This window comes from Tachyglossus aculeatus, chromosome 7 (genome assembly GCF_015852505.1).
Source record: "Tachyglossus aculeatus isolate mTacAcu1 chromosome 7, mTacAcu1.pri, whole genome shotgun sequence".
NCBI classification, from domain to species: Eukaryota; Metazoa; Chordata; class Mammalia; order Monotremata; family Tachyglossidae; genus Tachyglossus; species Tachyglossus aculeatus.
Window position 1 is genome coordinate 15,470,211 of NC_052072.1, and position 19,876 is coordinate 15,490,086.

At 46.6% G+C, this 19,876-nt stretch overlaps 1 pseudogene; it reads right to left on the reverse strand.

The window, feature by feature from the left end:
• Positions 1–1,363: 1,363 nt before the first annotated feature.
• Positions 1,364–18,104, reverse strand: LOC119930424 (annotated as a pseudogene).
• Between the last annotated feature and the right edge of the window lie 1,772 nt (positions 18,105–19,876).

A 19,876-nucleotide genomic window follows, 5' to 3' on the forward strand; every position in this document is an offset into this window, starting at 1 on the left:
TAAAAATGCATCCTCACCTGACTGAGAGAGGCAGAGTTAAGAGAGAATCAGAAAACTAAAGCAGAAGAGAGATGTGACTGATGGGAGAGAGGGATGTCACTCCCCAGCCATCTTAGCATGTATTCCTCTCTAGTAATTATTTATTGCATTGCTTCTCTAATTCCTTATTATTTTTTTGCACTTGCAACTATGCTATTACTGTTTGGTCCAGTACTTGTTTGGCGATTTCTGTTTGCTTTTTCTTTATATGGTATTTGATAAGCATATACTATGTGCCAGGCACTGTACTAAATGCTGGCATAGATTACAAGCTAATCAGGTTGGACACAGTCCATGTCCCAAATGCAGCTCACAGTCTTAATTGCCATTTCACTGATGAGGTAACTGAGGCACAGAAAAGTCAAGTGACTTGCCCAAGGTCACAAAGCAGACAAGAGGTGGAGCTGGGATTATAACCCAGGTTCTCTGACTCCCAGGGACAGGATCTTTCTCCTAGACAACATTGCTTCTCATCTGGTTCCTCTATTTGATTGTAAGCTTCTCGAGGGCAGGACCATGTCTTTTCTGCTGTTTGCTCCCAAGCACGTAGCTCAGTGCTCTGTCTCAGCTAAGTGCTCAATAAATCCCTGATGATGTTGATGTTGAGAGAATCAGAGGAAGAAGCATACACTCAGAGATAGAGTCCTAGATAGTGATCCTAGATAGTCCTACTATCACTTAACATCTCTTGGCCTCAGTTTCTTCTTCTTTTTTGGCATTTGTTAAACTACTACATGCCAGGCACTGTATTAACCTCCGGGATAGATCCAAGTTAATCAGGTAGGACACAGTCCATTCCACATGAGGCTCCATTTTACAGATGAAGTGACTGAGGCACACAGAAGTTAAGTGACTCACACAAAGTCACACAGCAGATAAATTGCAGAGCTGGGATTAGAACCCAGGTCCTTCTGACTCCCTCACTCACGCTCTATCCTCTATCTCTTTCCTCTGCTTTCCCATCTGCTTTCTTTATGCGTAAAACGAGAATTCAAAACCTGTTCTCCCTCCAAGTGGGCCTGGGATTGTGTCTAAGCTAGTGATCTTCTATCTATCTCAACACTTAGTACAGTGCTTGGCACAGAATTAAGCCCTGAACAAATACCACTATTATCATTATTATTATTTTTGAGGTTTGGGCAGAGTTGGTTACCTCTGAAGGCCAGGAAATGTTCTCTGGCTCTCCAGGCAGGATGTCCAAGGGTAAGTGCCATCCTGTCAGAAATATTCAACTAGTCCCTAGCCAAGGTCGCTTCAGTGTCCATCCCAGAAGTCTGCTCACCCCAACTTCGGACCACCACAGACTGGGGTTGGGGCTGGGGGACTATGAGGAGAGGTCTGAACAGGGTGGGTGAAGGGGGTGTTGCACTTCCAAATGCTGAGGGGAAATGGTAGCCTCAGCCTTAATGGCCTGGCAGGACTCGTGAGGCAGAAGCTCCTGGTGAGGCAGAGCCGTGAAGACCACAGTGGAGTCTTCTCTTTATCACAACTCTTCTGCCTGCTCCACTCTAAGTCTCTGGGTTGTGGCCTGGACACCTCCCCGGGAGCAGTGGAACTGTGGCCTCCACCCCATGGCCTTCTGGAAAACATTGGGCCCCAGGCACCTGGGATGGCTGGACAATGAGCTGCTATCCCAAGTCCCTTCCCTCTTGCTTGGCCCCAGTGCCCCTAGGCAAGGAAGCTGCTGCTATTTCTGGCAGGAAAGGGGATTCCAGCAGGGTGGCCGTTGAAGGTGGTTGCGCTTAGGCCCATCTGGCAACCAGGAAAGATTCGCATAAAAACAAAGGCAGAAACACCAACATGAAACATTGATGGGGAGCAGCTTTCCAAAGTGGCTTCTCCACCCCCCACCCCTCACCCACCACCACCTCGTTCCCCCCGCCCCCCAACCTCCCTTTCCGCTTTGTTCATCAGGGTTTCTGATTTAAGAGGTTAGCTCTGGATCGCTATATTCATAGAGAGGTAAGCTAGCTTGAGGCACTTGGATCCATTGCAAGAATGCATTAGCTTGTTATTTCAGGGAATTATAGATGCTAATCAAAGTTAGTTTGGAGGAGCCAAATTGAAACGGTCAGACCTGGGCAGGAGCAAACCTATCTTCTGGACTGTCTCCTCTTATGAATGGGGCTGATGTCAGGGTGCACTGGACAGGGAAGTTGGGGGGGGCGGGAGAGAGGCTGGGTGGGGAAGATGGAGAGGGGAGAAGGCCCAAGGGAGAGGACCAGAGGCATTGAAGGGAGGAAGGTCATTCATTCGATCATATTTATTGAGTGCTTACTGTGTGCAGAGCACTGTACTAAGCGTTTGGGAAGTACAAGTTGACAACATATAGAGATGGTCCCTACCCAACAGTAGGCTCACAGTCTCCTAGCTTCCTCTCTGCTCCTTTGTTCATGGTATCTGCGGCTGAGATGAGCTGGGACCAGTCATCTTCAGACGTCTCAGACTGGGGACGTCTCAAACTTCAGGTCAGAACCATGCGAAGTCATCGGGCGTGTTCAACTTTAAATATTGTCACTGTTTTCCTTCTGCATGCAAAACAAGTTGCCCTGAAGAAAAGGAGGAGGAGGGGGCTGGAGGATCGGGGTGGGGGAATAAACAGAAAAACTGGGAAAGCATCATTAAAAGACTGAGAGAGAAAAAAAGACCCAAGAGATCCAGAAAGGCAGAGTGGGAGAGATACAGGTGTGTGTGTGTGTGTGTGTGTGTGTGTGTGAGAGAGAGAGAGAGAGAGAGAGAGAGAGAGAGAGAGAGAGAGAGAAAGGAGGGAGAGAGAAAGGAGGAAGAGAGAGAGACAGAGACAGAGAGAAGATGAGCTATTTTCCTGGGCTTCAGAGTGCAGCAATTATCCAGCTCGAGTCAATCAATTTCCTCTGTGCTGAGCACATTCCCCCCGTCCTGCCACATAAATGAAGTTAAACGAAGTTTTTAATTAAACCTCCTCCCTGTTCTGGGTAAGCCCTGCGGAGGAGGGAGGCAGCTGCAGGATTCCTGCTCCCATAGTTGGGGAGGGGGAGGCAGCTCCTCCTTGGAGCTGTGAGAGGCCAGTCTGGGCCCCTTGCCAGCTGGGGTTTGTGTATGGGCAGGGGGGAGTTCCCAATCTGGAGCTGGATCCCTCTCACAGGTCCACAGGCCAGGCACAAGGAAATAGAGGGCGGAGTTGAAGTCTCAGAATTTTTTTCCTCACAAAGGGACACACTTCTAACCTGACTGACTCAGTGAATATTCATTCATGGATTGGAGCAAATGGCAGTGTGTCATTTGAGCCATTCCTCTGCCTGAAAGCTCTCTGCCTGAAAGCCAGCCCCTGCCCTCGGGTATCCTAGTCCCCCCCTGGCCACAACCAGATCCTAAAATGACAGGATTGCCAGGAGGCAGGGAAAGCATCTTGGATATCTGTTTTGAAAGCCCAAATGGGCTTCATCACCACAGAGAGGGTTTGTTCAGAAGGGCAATGGTGAGTCTGTATGCCAGAGATACTTGGCTCGATTCTTATTCCCAGCAAAGTCACTGCCCTGGGACCCCATCTGCCCGATATGGCCAGGGAGGTGGGGGGGGGGCGGGCAGGAAGGCAGTTCAGTGCACTATGCCACTTCTCTGTGCCTCAGTTACCTCATATGTAAACTGGAGATCAAGACTGTGAGTCCTCTGTGGGACAGAGACCGTGTCCAACCTGATTAACTTGCATCTAACCCAGTGCTCAGAACAGTGTTTGGCACTTCATAAGTGCTTAACAAATACCATAAATATGTACAGTAAGCATTTAATAAAACCACGGAGGATGCTGGTGATGGACTAGGTAGGAAGAAGGAAAGAAGCACTTTGAGGATGGCAGGAGCAGGCACCTTCTGAATCTGGGAGGAAAGCAAGTCTAACACTGGGTGGGTGTCCCATATGCCATACAATCAATAAATCAAGCCATCAATCAAGAAATCGATCAATAATATTTAATGAGTGCCTTTTAGGGGACAGAACACTGTAAAAGCAGTGGAGTTACCCCTGAGGAGCTTACTGTGTAGTGGGGATACACAAGAGGGGTCTGACAAGGTGTAATTTGGATCTGAAAGGCCGGAATTCTGAGTGGGGAGAAATATTTAAACAGATTTGGGAATTTCTGTGGTTTTCTAGGTAAGCCTGGATTTCTTGGCCTCCCTGTACAGCATCAGAATGGAACTCTTCCTGGGAAGCAGGTGGGATTGAAATGGCACCAATTCACTTTTGGAGTCCTGGATGAAGCCTGGGAATAATCTGCATGATGCCCAGTGATTTTGATGCCCAGGGAGGAGGGTGTCAGAAGCAGGTTGTGAATTTCCCTACTTGTTCAACCCTACTTTGCCCCTTGCCGTTGGAGGCAGCCTTTCCTGAGGCAATCTGGAGACAATCTGTTGGCATCAGCTTTGAGAAAGATCTGCCATTAGGGCACATGCAACCTGAGAACCTGTGGTGAAGTTGTCCTAAGTCAACTTTTGAGGAGTAAGGGAGGGTAATAGGAGCAGGGGAATGGAAGGGTTGGGAGAACGGTTTTCTTAAGAAGTGTCAGATTTGCCCAAGCAGCCACTCCTCGTCATAGAGACCTACATAAATGGAGGAGCCCAACTAACTATTTTGTCATTTTCCTCCTTAAAAAAAAAGTGATTTAGAATGCCAACATTTTCCAGTTTGTAAGTAGTGAAGGGCAAAGTCTCTTCCTTTGGTATACTTAATGGGTATGCCCTTTATTCTTAACTAAAGACAAAGTCTCCCTCCCGAATATTTTCAAGTGGATTATTCATACCATGGAATATTAGAGAAAGATTTCCAAACTCCTCTCAACTGGAAACCTTCCTTCCTCCCTTCCTCTCTTCCTCCATTCCTCCCTTCCTTCTCTCTTTCTTTTTCTGAGTACCCACTGAGTGGTGATTAAGATGTGGGATCAATTTTCAGAATGTCCAGGACACAGATCCCTGCAGCCTGTTTGCCCTACTTAGCTTAACACAGAGGTCTTCACACAGTAAGCACTCAATAAATACCGTTGATTAATTATTTGATTGATCGATTGATTGAGGGGCCTATCATTTGGGACTTGGTTCCAACCTGATTTGACTAACTGCAAAGCTCTGTCCGTGGTGCTGAGGATTTTATTTTACGGTATTTCATAAGTCTGTACTACGTGCCAGACATTGTGCTTGTACTAAGCTCTGGGACAGATACAAGTTAATCAGGTTGGACACGGTCCCAGTCTCACCTGGGACTCACAGTCTTAATCCCCGTTTTACAGATGAGATAACCAAGGTAAAGAGAAATTAAGTGACTTTCCCAAGGTCACACAGCAGACAGGTGGCAGTGCTGGGAATAGAATTTGGGTCTTTCTGACTCTCAGGCCTGTGCTCTATTCACTAGGCATACTGTGCTGCACAGAACTGGTGTCTCCAGGATCCGATGCTCTACTTTAGGGGGAAGAGGGCAGACACACTGGGTCACACTACCTCCGTGGACACCTGGCCATTTACTCGAGGCTAGTAAAGTAGTCTACCCTTTACTGGAGGAAGGGAGAAAACCAGAGACCAAGTGCTGACCTCCAATTTGTTGTCCCCTGCCTCGATCTCGCCTGTCTTGCAGCTGACCCCTGGCCCAGGTCCTACCTGTGGCCTGGAAGACGCTTCCTCCTCAAAGCCACCAAATAATCCCTCTTCCCCCCTTCAAAGCCCTACTAAAGGCGCACCACCTCCAAGAGGCCTTCCCAGACTAAGCCCCCTTTTCCTCAGCTCCATCTCCCTTCTGTGTCACCTCGACTTGCTCCCTTTGCTCCCCCTCCCCGCCGCCCACAGCTCTTATGTATTTATGTATATATCTATAATTCTATTTATTTATATTGATGCCTGATTACTTGTTTCAATGTCCGTTTCTCACCCTCTAGGCCTCAAGCCCTTTGTGGGCAGGGATTGTCTCTCTTTATTGCTGTATTGTGCTTTCCAAGCGCTTAGTACAGTGCTCTGCACACAGTAAGTGCTCAATAAGTATGATTGAATGAATGAATGAATGAGTCAATCAATTATTGAGCTCTTACTGTGTGCACAGCACAGTACTAAGCACTTGGGAGAGTACAATGCAACAGAGTGGGTTGATGAATTCCTAGTCCACAACGAGCTTACAGTGTAGAGGGGGAGATAGACATTAATATAAATAAATATATTACAGATATGCATATAAATTCTGTGGGGCTGAGAGTAGGGTGAATACCAGGTGCCCAAAAGATACTCAAGTCTTACTCATCAATCCATTAATCAATTAATTACAGGTATTTATTAAGTGCTTACTCAGTGCAGAGCATTGCATTAAATGCTTGGAAGAGTTCAATACAGTGTGAAGATATGATCCCAGCTACTCAACTCAATAAGTCTGGTTTCATGGGAAGTTTTCCATTCTCATGGGCAGAAATAATCTCACCTGAGGGCAGTTCCTCTAGTGTGGGAAATGGTTTCTCAAACCTCAGCAATCCCCTGGGCTCACAACATACAGCAGCGGGACACACTGGGGTCTAGGTTGCTCAGATGTGGAGAGGGAAGGGTTCAGGTGGATGTTTGACCGTTCTCAAGGAGCCATTGAAATATATGGGCTATGATACGTTTAAAACCATTAAATTGTAAGCTCCTTGCGGTCCGGGATTGTGTGTCTTGCTTCTGCCGCATTCTTCAGGTGCTAGTATAGTGTTTTAAATTCATTGTGTGTATAATAAGAACCATTAATTGATTGTTTGATTGAGGGGTAACTAAACCAGCGTAGCTATTTTCATTCAATCGTTCATTCACACAATCATATTTACTGGGCACTTATTGTGTGCAAAGCACTGTACTAAGTGCTTGGGAAGGCACAATACAACAGTAAACAGATACATTCCCTTTCCACAACGAGCTTACAATCTACAATTTACTTCCATCCAAAGGCTACCTATAGCTGCTGAGCTTGCTCGGTTCTGATTTTTCAGTTCAATTCTTGCTAGTCAATAGTATCATCACCGAACTGGCCATTCGGGGGCTAAAATGGAGATTTCAGCTCAAGGTCTGTGCCAAGAAAGAGCCAACATCAGAGAGGAAAGGAGGGAAAAAGGGAAAAGAACCCAACATGAATGTGTTTGATCTGATTGTAGTCTATCTAACCCAGTGTTTAGTCCAGTGCTTAGCCTGGTAAGTGCTTAACAAATACCACACATTATTATTATTACTGCTACTAATAATAATGGTATTTGTTAAGCACTTACTATGTCGCAAATGCTATTCTACATGCTGAGATAGATACAAGTTAATCAGGTTGGATGCAGCCCCTGTCCCATGTGGGACTCACAGTCTTAATCCCCATTTTACAGATAAAATAACTGAGGCACAGAGAAGTAAAGTGACTTGCCCAAGGTCACACAATAGACAAGTTGCAGAGGCAGGATTAGAACCCAGGTCCTTCTTGCTCCCAGGCCCATGCTTTATCCACTACAACACACTGCTTCCCAGTGGCTTTAACCTGGAACTTATCCTGGGGACCAGAATAAGTCTGGTTCGTAGTAGTAGTAGTAGTAGTAGTAGTAGTAGTAGTAGTAGTAGTAGTAGTAGTAGTAGTAGTAATATTAGTACTTAATGTATCTGTGCTTCAGTTCCCTCATCTATAAAATGGGGATTAAGATTGGGAACCCCATGTTAGACGTGGAATGTTTGCAACGAGATTAGCTTGTATTTACCCTGCTGCTAGTACAGTGCCTGGTACATAGTAAGCACTTAACAAATACCATTGAACTGCACCCCCAACCCCCAGCCCCTTCAAAACCCACACTCTTTCCCAGGCATCTGGAGCCTCCTAACTCCCTGCCGCGCTCACTATCCTACACTTGTCTTCCCACTGATTGACAATCTGGGGCTCTAACGTTCAGGCTGCTACAGTTTGAACAGGGTCTGTTTTCCCACGAGCCCTGCCTATAGGAGGGTCTGTGCTTAGTTTGAACCTAGCTGAGCTGTTTGGACCTGGTCGTTGGGCCTGGAACCCACTGGAACTCATGTAGGACTCGGTTGCCGAAAGATTTAGAGCCCTCCCTCCCATCCCTGGTAGACTTCATGCTGCTTCTCTAAATGATGAGCTAAATGATGTGCTCAACATGGCTCCCCCCTTTGAGATGTCCCAGGGAGAACTCGACAAAGCAGCCCGGCCTAGTGGAAAGAGCATGGGCCTAGGAAATAGGAGACCTAGGTTCTAATCTTGGCTCCAAGGTTTACCTGCCATGTAATTCAGAGCAAGTCACTGAACTTCCCTGGACTTCAGTTTCCTCATCTGTAAAATGGAGATGAAATTCCCATCTCCTTCCCTCTTAGACTGTGAGCCCCGGGTGGAGTAAGGACTGTGTCTGACCTGATTATCTTCTAACTACCCCAGTGTTCAGTAGAGTACTTAGCACAGAGTAAGCACTTGGCAAATGTCCCATTTAATTATTCTCTCCTTACTCCTCTCTTGGCTCCCAAGTCTCACGCTGCTCCCATGTGGGGAGCATAGGGAACCACAGCCTGCCATTCCACCTGCTGACCGAAGACCAGGGAAGTCAAGCCTCAACCTGGAGACTCTCTCTGTGCCCAGATGAGCCAAGGGTGCGTGATGTAGCCATCTCTCATCAAGAGGCCAATGGCCAGTGGTCCACCTAGCATCCCAAGAATCCCCCACCATGCTTCCATCCTTGCTGGCTTCTTCCAGCCCCGTGGGCTCCTCCTGTCTCTCCTGGACAGCTGGGATCAGGACTAGCAGTGGAGAAGAGGAACTAGGGAAGAGAAAACGGAGCAAGGTTAGTGAAGAACCTCCCGGTGATACCCTGCTTCGAGCCCGGAGCTCTGAGGGCTCTTTGCAAACACTCTCCCACCAGAATACATGTTGGAGGGAAATGTTAAGGAAAACATGTCTGGGACCCCTGGCTATTCCCTGAGGTCTTCTGGAATGTTCCCAGTGGAACCACCCCAGTGGTCCTGGATTTGTTCTGCTCAAGTGCTGCCTGTTAGTCAGCTGCCTATTGGCCTCCTGGTTGCCCCCGCAACCTGAGGACCATCCCTCCTGTCTCTGCTGAATCCATCCCTTGTTGCTCTCGGCATTGCTGCCGGGTCCCCTGCGGGCAGTGCCCACGCAATTTCAGCCCAGTGGGAACTGGCCTGCCTCCCGCTCCAGGCTGAGGAGAGTTGGGGGAGGCTGCAGTAGATGGTTATTTCCTCCCATGATCTTCTGTGCTTTAGCAGCGTGAGAAGCAGCGTGGCTCAGTGGAAAGAGCCCAGGCTTTGGAGTCCGAGGTCATGGGTTCAAATCCCGGCTTCACCAACTGTCAGCTGTGTGACTTTGGGCAAGTCACTTCACTTCTCTGTGCCTCAGTTCCCTCATCTGTAAAATGGGGATTAAAACTGTGAGCCCTTCGTGGGACAACCTGATCACCTTGTAACGTCCCCAGCGCTTAGAACAGTGCTTTGCACATAGTAAGCACTTAACAAATACCATTATTATTATTATTTAGCCAAGGTGCAGACCTCTTGTGGACCTGCAGAAACGATTCCTCCAACATTGGTCTGTATTACCCCCCACATGTGCACGTCCCGAAGTCTAATGTTGCCAACATGATCTCAGTCCCCTCCTGCTTCCTCCCAGCTTTTCAGGGGTAATAATAATGATAATAATAATAATGGCGTTTATTAAGCGCTTACTATGTGCAAAGCACTGTTCTAAGCACCGGGGAGGCTACAAGGAGATCAGGTTGTTCCACGGGGGACTCACAGTCCTAATCCCCATTTTACAGATGAGGGAACTGAGGCACAGAGTCACAGAACTGAGGCACAGAACCCATGACCCCTGACTCTAAAGCCCGTGCTCTTTCCACTGAGCCACGCTGCTTCTCTAATGATAATAATGATGGTATTTATTAAGCGCTTATTATGCACCAGGCACTGTACTAAGTGCTGGAGTGGTTACAAGCAAATCAGTCCGGACACAGTCCATGTCCCATGAAGGGCTCACAGCCTCAATCCCCATTTCACAGATGAGGTAACTGAGGCACAGAGAAGTGACATGACATGCCCAAGGTCACACAGCAGACAGTGGTGGAGTTGGAATTAGAAACCATGACCTTCTGACTCCCAAGCCCATGTGCTACCCACTACATCAAACTAATACCTGGTTCACCTCTGATACCAATCAATCAATTAAGCATATTTATTGAGTGCTTACAGTGCTTATCGAGTCCACTGTACTAAGTGCTTGGGAGAGTACAATATAACAGAGTTGGTAGACACATTCCCTGCCCACAAGGAGAAGCAATTGCATGACCTACTGGGTAGAGCCTGGGCCTGGGAGACAGAAATAATAATAATAATAATGATGGCATTTGTTAAGTGCTTACTATGTGCAAAGCACTGTTCTAAACTCTAGGGAGGATACAAGGTGATCAGGTTGTCCCACGTGGGGCTCACAGTCTTAATCCCCATTTTACAGATGATGTAACTGAGGCACCGAGAAGTTAAGTGACTTACCCAAAGTCACACAACTGACAAGTGGTGGAGCTGGGATTTGAACCCATGACCTCTGACTCCAAAGCCCGTGTTCTTTTCTATGAGCCACGCTGCTTCTCAGTCCAGAAACACATGGATTCTAATTCCAGCTCCACCACTTGCCTGCTGTGTGACCTTGGACAAGTCACTTTACTTCTCTGTGTTTCAGTTACCTCATCTGTAAAGTGGGGCTTAAGACTGAGAGCCCCATGTGGGACATGGACGGTGTCCACTCTGATTAGCTTGTGTTTATCTCAGTGCTTAGTACAGTGCCTGGCATGCAGTAAACACTTAACAGATATAATATAAGAAGATTAGGTCTAGAGGACTGTGAGAGAATCAGAATCTCTCCCTGATCCTTTATGTCGATACAAGTTTGCCATCATGTCATCTCCTCCAGGGCTAGCACTGTGTCTTCTCCTTAATTCCACCCCTCTCCTCCAGAGCCCAGCACAGTGAGCTTGTCTGTTTCTCTCCCGTGTCCCTCTTGGTCAGTCAGTCAATCGTATTTATTGAGCACTTATTGTGTGCAGAGCACTGTACTAAGAGCTTGGGAGAGTACAGTATAACAATGCAACAGAAACCTTCCCTGCCCTCATCAAGCTTACAGTCTAGAGGGCAGATCCACCCCATCGCTGGCCTAGGTCATTCCAGCCACACTGCTAATTGGTTCCCAGGGCCTCGCTGAAGTATTAGCCACATCAAATGAGCATTAGGGTCTCTGGGTGGGTCTCACTTGGATGGGTGCCCCCTCTATGCTCATTCTTGGTGCCCATCCCCTTGTCATACCTGTGGCAAGGAGCACGGGGAGGAGCACTGTTTTCATCTGAGACCTGCCCTGGGTAAATCTGTCCTCCTTGCCCTTGTCCTTGATTTATCAATCAATCAATCAATCAATCAGTGGTATTTATTGTGCACTTACTATGTGGGGAGCACTGTACATAGCACTTGGGAGAATGCAATACAATGGAATTTGCAGTCACCTTCCCTGCCCTTACGGAGATTTAACGATTGTCAGCTTTCCTCTGACTGAGGCAGTTCTTGGCAGGGCCACCTGATTCCATCTCGAACTTTCTGCCACAGAGCAGGACAGGAAAAACTGGACACGGGATACTCTTGACAAAACTGGTGAAGTCCTGTAAGAGGCCCACTGTCTGCTTTCTTGAGAAGAACAGCAAATATGTAAGCTCATGCGCTTAAAAGAGAACTCTTTATTTGCTCATGAACTATCCAACTGGGCTCACCTTTCCCTAGCAGTTCACCCAATAATCATCTCAATAATTGTGGTTTTTGTTAAGCACTTACTGTGCACTACACACTTTGCTAAATATAAGATATTCAGCTCAAACAGTCTCTATCCCACACAAGACTAATGATAACCGTAGGTATTTGTTAAAAGCTCTAGACTGAAGCTCGCTGTGGGCAGGGAATGTATCTTCCAACTCTGTTGTATTGTATTACCCCAAGTGTTCAGTATTCATTCATTCATTCAATTATATTTATTGAGCACCTACTGTGTGCAAAGCACTGTACTAGGCATTTGGGAGGTACAATATAACAACAGACACATTCCTGCTCACTCAGTTTAGAGGGGGAGACATATTAATATAAATAAATGAATGAATAGATAAATAAATAAATAAATAAATAAATTATTACAGTACTCTGCTCATGGTAAGCACTCAATACCACTTATTGATTCATTGCTAAGCACTGTACTGTGCACTGCGATAGATTATTATTATTATTATATGAGACAATCAGGTCGACCACAGTCTTCTCCCACATGGGGCTTGCATTCTAACTAGGCAGGAGAACAGGTACTGAATTCCTGTTTTACGGGTGCGGAAACTGAAACACAGAGAAGTCAAATGGCCTTCCCAAGGTCGCCCAGCAGGCAAGAGGCAGAGCTGGGATTAGAAGCAGTCTTCTGCCTGCCAGGTGGGAATGTGTCTGTTATATCATTATATCGTACTCACCCAAGCACTTAGGAGAGTGTTCTGCACACAGTAAGTGCTCAATAAATACAATTGACTGACTACCTCTTTCTACTATTCCAGGCCCAATCGACTAAGCAATCAATTAATCAATGGATCAGCTAAAGAGGGGTGGGCTGACTCTGCCCTTCTTCGATTCTCTTCCTTGGAGGCTGCGGATGTCAGAGCCACTGCAGTCCACGACCTTCTGCGAGGAGGGTGAGGAGTCAGCAGAACGGGGTTGTGCTGGCTGAGAACGAGGTCCCAGGCCTGGAAAACCGATCGTGGCCAGGAGATGCTTTCAAAGGTTAGCCATGTGACTTCCCAAGTGGTGGGATTGGGGGAAGAGAGGGAGTTTGGTCAAAGCAGCAAGGTGAGTCAGGTCCACTTTGGACCCCCAGCTCAGAACAGGGCAGTGCCGCAAAACCAAAGTAAGGCAGGTGGCAGGGAAGGGTCTGTTTGTCTGTTTCTACCCCAGTCGCTCAGGTTGGATGGCTCAGCCTAATTCTCACCTGAGGAATTTTTTCCTCAGCACTTAGTACAGTGTTCTACACATATTTAGTGCTTAATCTATCAGTAAGTGGTATTTACTGATTGCCTACTGTGTGTGGAGGACTGTACTAAGCACAAAGGGGGAATGCAGTGCAGTTGAGATTATTACTATTACTACTACTACTACTACTACTACTACTACTACTACTACTACTACTACTACTACTACTACTACTTGTTAGGCACCATTCTAAGTGCTGGAACAGGTCCCACATGCAGCTTATGGTCTATATAGGAGGGAGACACAATCCCTACCCACAGGGAGCTTACAGTCTAGAGGGAGAGACGGATATTAAAATTACAGATAGGGGAAATTGGAGAATGTAAGGATTATATACATAGGTGCTGTGTGCTGGGGATGGAGTGAATAACAAAAGCTTACAGATGCAGATTCAAGTGCATAGGTGATGCAGAAGGGAGGATGAATAGGGGACATCAAGGCTTAGTTAGGGAAGGCCTCTGGAAGAGATGTGATTTTAGTTTGGGCTTTGACGGAGGGAGAGTAATTGTCTGTTGGATATGAAGGGGGAGGGAGTTCCAGGCCAGAGAGAGGACATGGACAAGGGATTCATTCATTCATTCAATCGTATTTATTGAGCACTTACTGTGTGCAGAGCACTGTACTAAGCACTTGGGAAGTACAAGTCGGCAACATCTATAGATGGTCCCTATCCAACAACGGGCTCACAGTCTAGAAGGGGGAGACAGACAACAAAACAAAACATGTAGACAGGTGTCAAAATTGTCAGAACAAATAGAATTATAGCTATATTCACATCAACAAAATAAATAGCATAGTAAATATGTACAAGTAAAATAGAGTAATAAATCTGTACAAATATATATAAGTGCTGTGGAGAGGGGAAGGAGGTAGGGTGGGGGGGATGGGGAGGAGGAGAGGAAAAAGGAGGCTCAGTCTGGGAAGGCCTCCTGGAGGAGGTGAGCTCTCAGTAAGGCTTTGAAGGGAGGAAGAGAGCTAGCTTGGCAGATGTGCGGAGGGAGGACATTCCAGGCCAGGGGAAGGACGTGGGCCAGGGGTCAACGGCGGGACAGACGAGAACGAGGCACAGTGAGGAGGTTAGCAGCGGCAGAGGAGCAGAGGGTGAGGGCTGGGCTGTAGAAGGAAAGAAGGGAGGTGAGGGAGGAGGGGGCGAGGTGATGGAAAGCCTTGAAGCTGAGAGTGAGGAGTTTTTGCTTGATTCATAGGTTGACAGGCAGCCACTGGAGATTTTTGAGAAGGGGAGTAACATGCCCAGAGCGTTTCTGTTCAAAGATAATCCGGCAGCAGAGTGAAGTATTGAGTGAAGTGGGGAGAGACAGGAGGATGGGAGATCAGAGAGGAGGCTGATGCAGTAATCCAGTCGGGATAGAACGAGAGATTGAACCAGGAAGGTAGAGGTTTGGATGGAGAGGAAAGGGCGGATCTTGGCGATATTGGTGATCAGAGGCGAGATGGGAAGCAGCATGGCTTAGTGGATAGAGCTTGGGCCTGGGAGTTAAAAGGACCTGGGTTCTAATACCGGCTCCACTACTTGTCTGCTGTGCAACCTTGGGCCAGTCACTTCACGTCTCTGTGCCTCAGTTACTTCATCTGCAAAAGAGAATTACAGACTGTGAGCCCCATGTGGGACAGGTACTGTGTCCAACCTGATTAACTTTTATATACCCCAGTGCTTAGAACAGTGCTTGACACATGGTAAGTGCTTAATAAATACCAGCATTATTATTATTATTGAGGTAGTGAGTAGGTTGGTGTTAATTAATGGCTACTATAACTGCTACTACTAATCTACAGGCAGGGAAAGCAGAGCCAAGGCTATGGACGAACTGGATCAGCTCCTGCCCCAGGGAAGTTATAGGTTCAGGTTGGGATTCTATGGTCTGAGGAATACAGGCAGGACCCAAATTTGCCCCTTGATGGCCACATCTCAATGCCCTTCAGACGTTGGGCCTGGAAGCCCTGGCTAGAAGCCCCCTTCCATCCAAATCCTCAGAAACCATAGTTCTCCTGACCTACTGCTGCTTCACTGGCAGGAGATTCACTGGCCAAGATGCTGGCCCAGACTCCAGAGGGGCTTAAATTCTAACCCTAAGCACAGTTGCTGAATTGCTGTGTGACCTTGAGCGAGTCACTGCCCCTCTCTGAACCCAAATCCCCCTCAGAGGGCAGAATGACCTTCTGAGCTTGGTCCCATGGCAGCCAGGTGAGGAAAATCCTGGGCACTGGAAACTTTGTGTGCAGTTTGTCTCCAGATGGGAGGGTGTCCAGACGGAGAGTAGGAGGAGGGAGAGAGCTGACTGGGCTCTTTTGGCCTCAAGTTGATTTGAAGAAACAATGCTCCCTGGAGCCGATCTGGCCACTTTCTGGGCAGAGACATCGGTTTTTCCATTCTCAGGTTTCAGGGTCATTAGACTGCCTCTGCCCTCCCCAGGGATGGGGTTTAATGAGGTTGTCTGGAGAACCCCTATTGCTGATAATGAGCCTTTTTTCTAGATGGTTTCTTCCAGAAAACCCTTTGTGCCTACAGAGAACCTGTAACAGTTCTGAGTGTCAGGGTGACCCAAGGATTTGTACGCCAGGGGTGTGCCAGGCTGTAACCCCAAGGCTTCATCTTGGTCCAACTGGCCCCTACTCATTCATTCAATCATATTTATTGAGTGCTTATTGTGTGCAGAGCACAGTACTAAGCACTTGGGAAGTACAAGTTGGCAACATATAGAGACGGTCCCTACCCAACAGCGGGCTCACAGTCTAGAAGGGGGAGACAGACAACAAAACAAAACATATTAACAAAATAAAATAAATAGAATAAATATGTACAAGTAAAATAGAGTAATAAATAGTCATGTCATTCTTATCATCATAATAATGATAATCATTATGGTATTTGTTAAGTGCTTACTATGCTTACTAGTGGTTTCTAGAGAAGTAGTGAGGCTTAGTGGAGACAGCCCGGGTCTGGGAGTCAGAAGGACCTGGGTTCTAATCCTGGCTCTGCCACTAGTCTGCTGTGTGACCTCGGGCAAGTCACTTCACTTCTCTGGGCCTCAGTTACCTCATCTAGAAAATGGGGATTAAGACTGTAAGGCCCCCTGTGGGACAGGGACTGTATCCAACACAATTACCTTGTATCTACCCCAGAGGTTAGTACAGTGCCTGGCACGTAGTAAGCACTTCACAAATGCAATTATTATTATTATTATTATTATTATTACTATTATTGTTTTTACTAGGGACCAAGCTCTGTAATAAGCACTGGGGTAGATACAGGATCATCAGGTCAGACACAGTTGCTGTCCCACATAGGGCTCACAGTCTAAAGGGAGTTTTATAACTGGGAATTCCTTGGATTTGGGGAAGTGAGTCCAGGCTAGACCGCTTGAGGGTCCCTACTATTCCCTGTCCAGTATGTTTACTAGAGCCTTTCAAGAGCCTGTCTACATGTTTTGTTTTGTTATCTATCTCCCCCTCCTAGACTGTGAGCCCTGTTGTTGGGTAGGGACTGTCTCTATATGAGAAGCAGCGTGGCTCAGCGGGCTTTGGAGTCAGAGGTCATGGGTTCAAATCCCAGCTCTGCCACTTGTTAGCTGTGTGACTTTGGGTAAGTCACTTAACTTCTCTGTGCCTCAGTTACCTCATCTGTAAAATGGGGATTAAGACTGTGAGCCCCATGAGGGACAATCTGATCACCTTGTAACCTCCCCAGTGCGCTTAATAAATGTCATCATTATTGTTATTATTATTATATATTGCCGACTTGTACTTCCCAAGCACTTAGTGCAGTGCTCTGCACACAGTAAGTGCTAAATAAATACGATTGAATGAATGAATGAATGAAGAACGTGGGACTGGGAGTCAGAAGGACCTGACTTCCACTCCCAGCTCCGCCACTTGTCTACTGTGTGACCTTGGTCAAGTCATTTCATTTCTCTGTGTCTCAGTTGCCTCATATGTGAAATGGGGATTGAGACTGTGATCCTCATGTGGGGCATGGACTGTGTCCAATCTGATTAGCTTGTATCTACCCCAGAATTTACTACAGTGTTTGGCACATAGTGAGTGCTTAACAAACACCATAAAAAGTGTCAATCAATCAATCAATGGTATTTATTGAGCATTTATTGTGTGCAGAACATTGAACTAAGTGCTTGGGAGAGTACAATACAATAGCATTTTCCTCCACAACCTAAGTGCTGAACAATGATGGGGATGAAGGTACTGGGACCTTTGCTCCTCATAACCCCAGGGCATGCAGAAGCAGAGACTTGCTAATAGTGTGGTGGGTGTGTCTTTAAACAGTGGTCCAGTTGCTAAGAGAGACAAAAGGAGAGTGGTACCCTGGGGGACTCAGTCAGGAAGGCCTGGTCACTGCCACTCTGTGCCTAGAGATGGACCCAGACCTGGGGTCTCCTCCTCCCCATGCCCCCAACCTCCTTCCCCTCCCCACAGCACCTGTATATATATATATATATATATATATATATATATATATATATATATATTTGTACAGATTTATTACTCTATTCATTTTACTTGTACATATTTACTATTCTATTTATTTTGTTAATGATGTGCATTTAGCTTTAATTCCATTTGTTCTGATGACTTGCACGTGTTTTGTTTTGTTGTCTGTCTCCCCCTTCTAGACTGTGAGCCCGTTGTTGGGTAGGGACCGTCTCTATAGGTTGCCAACTTGTACTTCCCAAGCGCTTAGTACAGTGCTCTCCACACAGTAAGCTCTCAATAAATGCGACTGAATGAATGAATGAATGACAAGGATGGTAATCATCTGCTGGAGGTTGACTCCTTTGCCCATCTCCGCCCCGAGCCCTTGAAACCATGCTGGACCCCCACAGATGATGGAGGGGAGTCAGATTCCAACCTGCACATGCGGACAACTTCTGGCCTTCCAGGAGACCGAGGGCCAGCGCAGATAAAGCTGCCAGCCCAGGAGAGAGCTCACCTCATCAATAACTATGAAAGACCCAGATAGGCTCTCTCCTGCATGCTGGAGATAGGAGGGTTTTATCCATCTGATGTCTGCGTTCTCCTAGATGCACGTCCCTCTACTTCTTCTCTCTCCACCCCACCCCCTGTCCCAATCTGGCACAGGAGTGTGCTACTCGGGGGTCTTGGGGTTTTTTTTGTTGTTTTTAGAGAAAGATTTTAAAAATCCCACTTTTATCCCCACTGGTAGCAGCAGAGTCGAAACCGGGCTTAAAAATTATCAGCTGATGAGAGGTTTGGTTGCCGTCACTGCTGTGGTCAAAGATATCCCAAGCTGTTCCTTCTGCAGACAGCTCTCATTTGGCTGCCGCAGTGGCTTCTCCCTCATTGAGTCTGCATCGCTCCGGCTCTGCGGGAGAGGAGTGATCCCTTGCTGTCCCTTTGCCAGAAAGGAAAAGAAGCTCCCAGTGGCTAGGGAGGAAGGTCAGGCCTAGTGAACAAGTCATGTGACCAGCCATGACAGGTCCCATAGGAATTCATTGCCCTTTCTTGCCTGGTTTGTCATTGGAATTTGAAGGTAAAAGTAAATTTTTAACTGAAATAATGTTAATTATGGTACTTGGTAAGCGCTTACTATGTACCTAGCCCTGGACTAAGTGTTTGGGTAAATACAGTGTCATCGGGTTGGACACAGTCCCTATCCCACAAGGGGTTCACAGTCTAGGAGGGAGGATGAACAGGCATTTAATCCCCATTTTAAAGATGAGGAAGCTGAGGCACAGAGAAGTGAATTGACTTGCCCAAGGTCACACAGAAGGCTAGCGGTGGAGTCAGCGGCCACTTGCTGACGAGAAGCAGCGTGGCTTAGTCGATAGAGCATAGGCTGGGGAGTCAGTAGCTTCTGAGTTCTAATCATGGCTCTGCCCTTTGCCTGTTGTACGACCTGGGGAAAGTCACTTCACTTCTCTGTTGCCTCAGTTATCTCATCTGTAAAATGGGCATTAAGACTGAGACCCCCATGGCGACAGGGACTGTGTCCAACCTGATTTGCTTGGATCTACCCCAGCGTTTAGTATAGTGCGTGGTACATAGTAAGTACTTAACAAATATCACAATTATCATTATTATTAAAATAATAATGTTATTATTATTATTATTAAAATAATAATTTTAATACTATTATTGTTGTTGTTGTCGTCTCCCGAGGGTTTGGTTCAGGTCTCATGCTCAGCAGCGGCTCAAGAAATATCCTCATTAAATTTAAATCTTTATAATAATAATGTAAATAATAATAATAATAATAAAATAATAATAATAATCAGGATAGGAACTTGGGTACTCTGATTCTCAGGCCTGAACTCTTCCCTCCAGGCCATGCCACTTTCCAGAAGAGAGTGCCAAACAGCTACGTCATTTGCTTCTGGAGACTGAAATCCTGGTTCACAATTTATGGCATCTTTTAAAGGCCTGAGTTACAAAACCCTTGATCAAGGGACAAGCATAACAACAACAACAACAACAACAACGATAATAATTATAATAATAACAATGATATTATTGGTTAAGCACTTACTATGTGACAAGCACTGGATTAGAGACAATACAATCGGATCAGATAGTCTCTGTCCCACATGGGGCTCACAGTCTAAGGTGGAGAACAGGTAATACATCCCCACTATAGAGATGAGGAAACTGAAGTACCAAGAGATTAAGTGACTTGCCCAAGGTCACAGAGCAGGCAAGTGGCAGAGCTGGGACAAAAGGAAGATCTCCTTTTACACATGGCTAAAATGAGACTCAGAAATAACTGTAAGTCACTGGGGTTGTTGGGG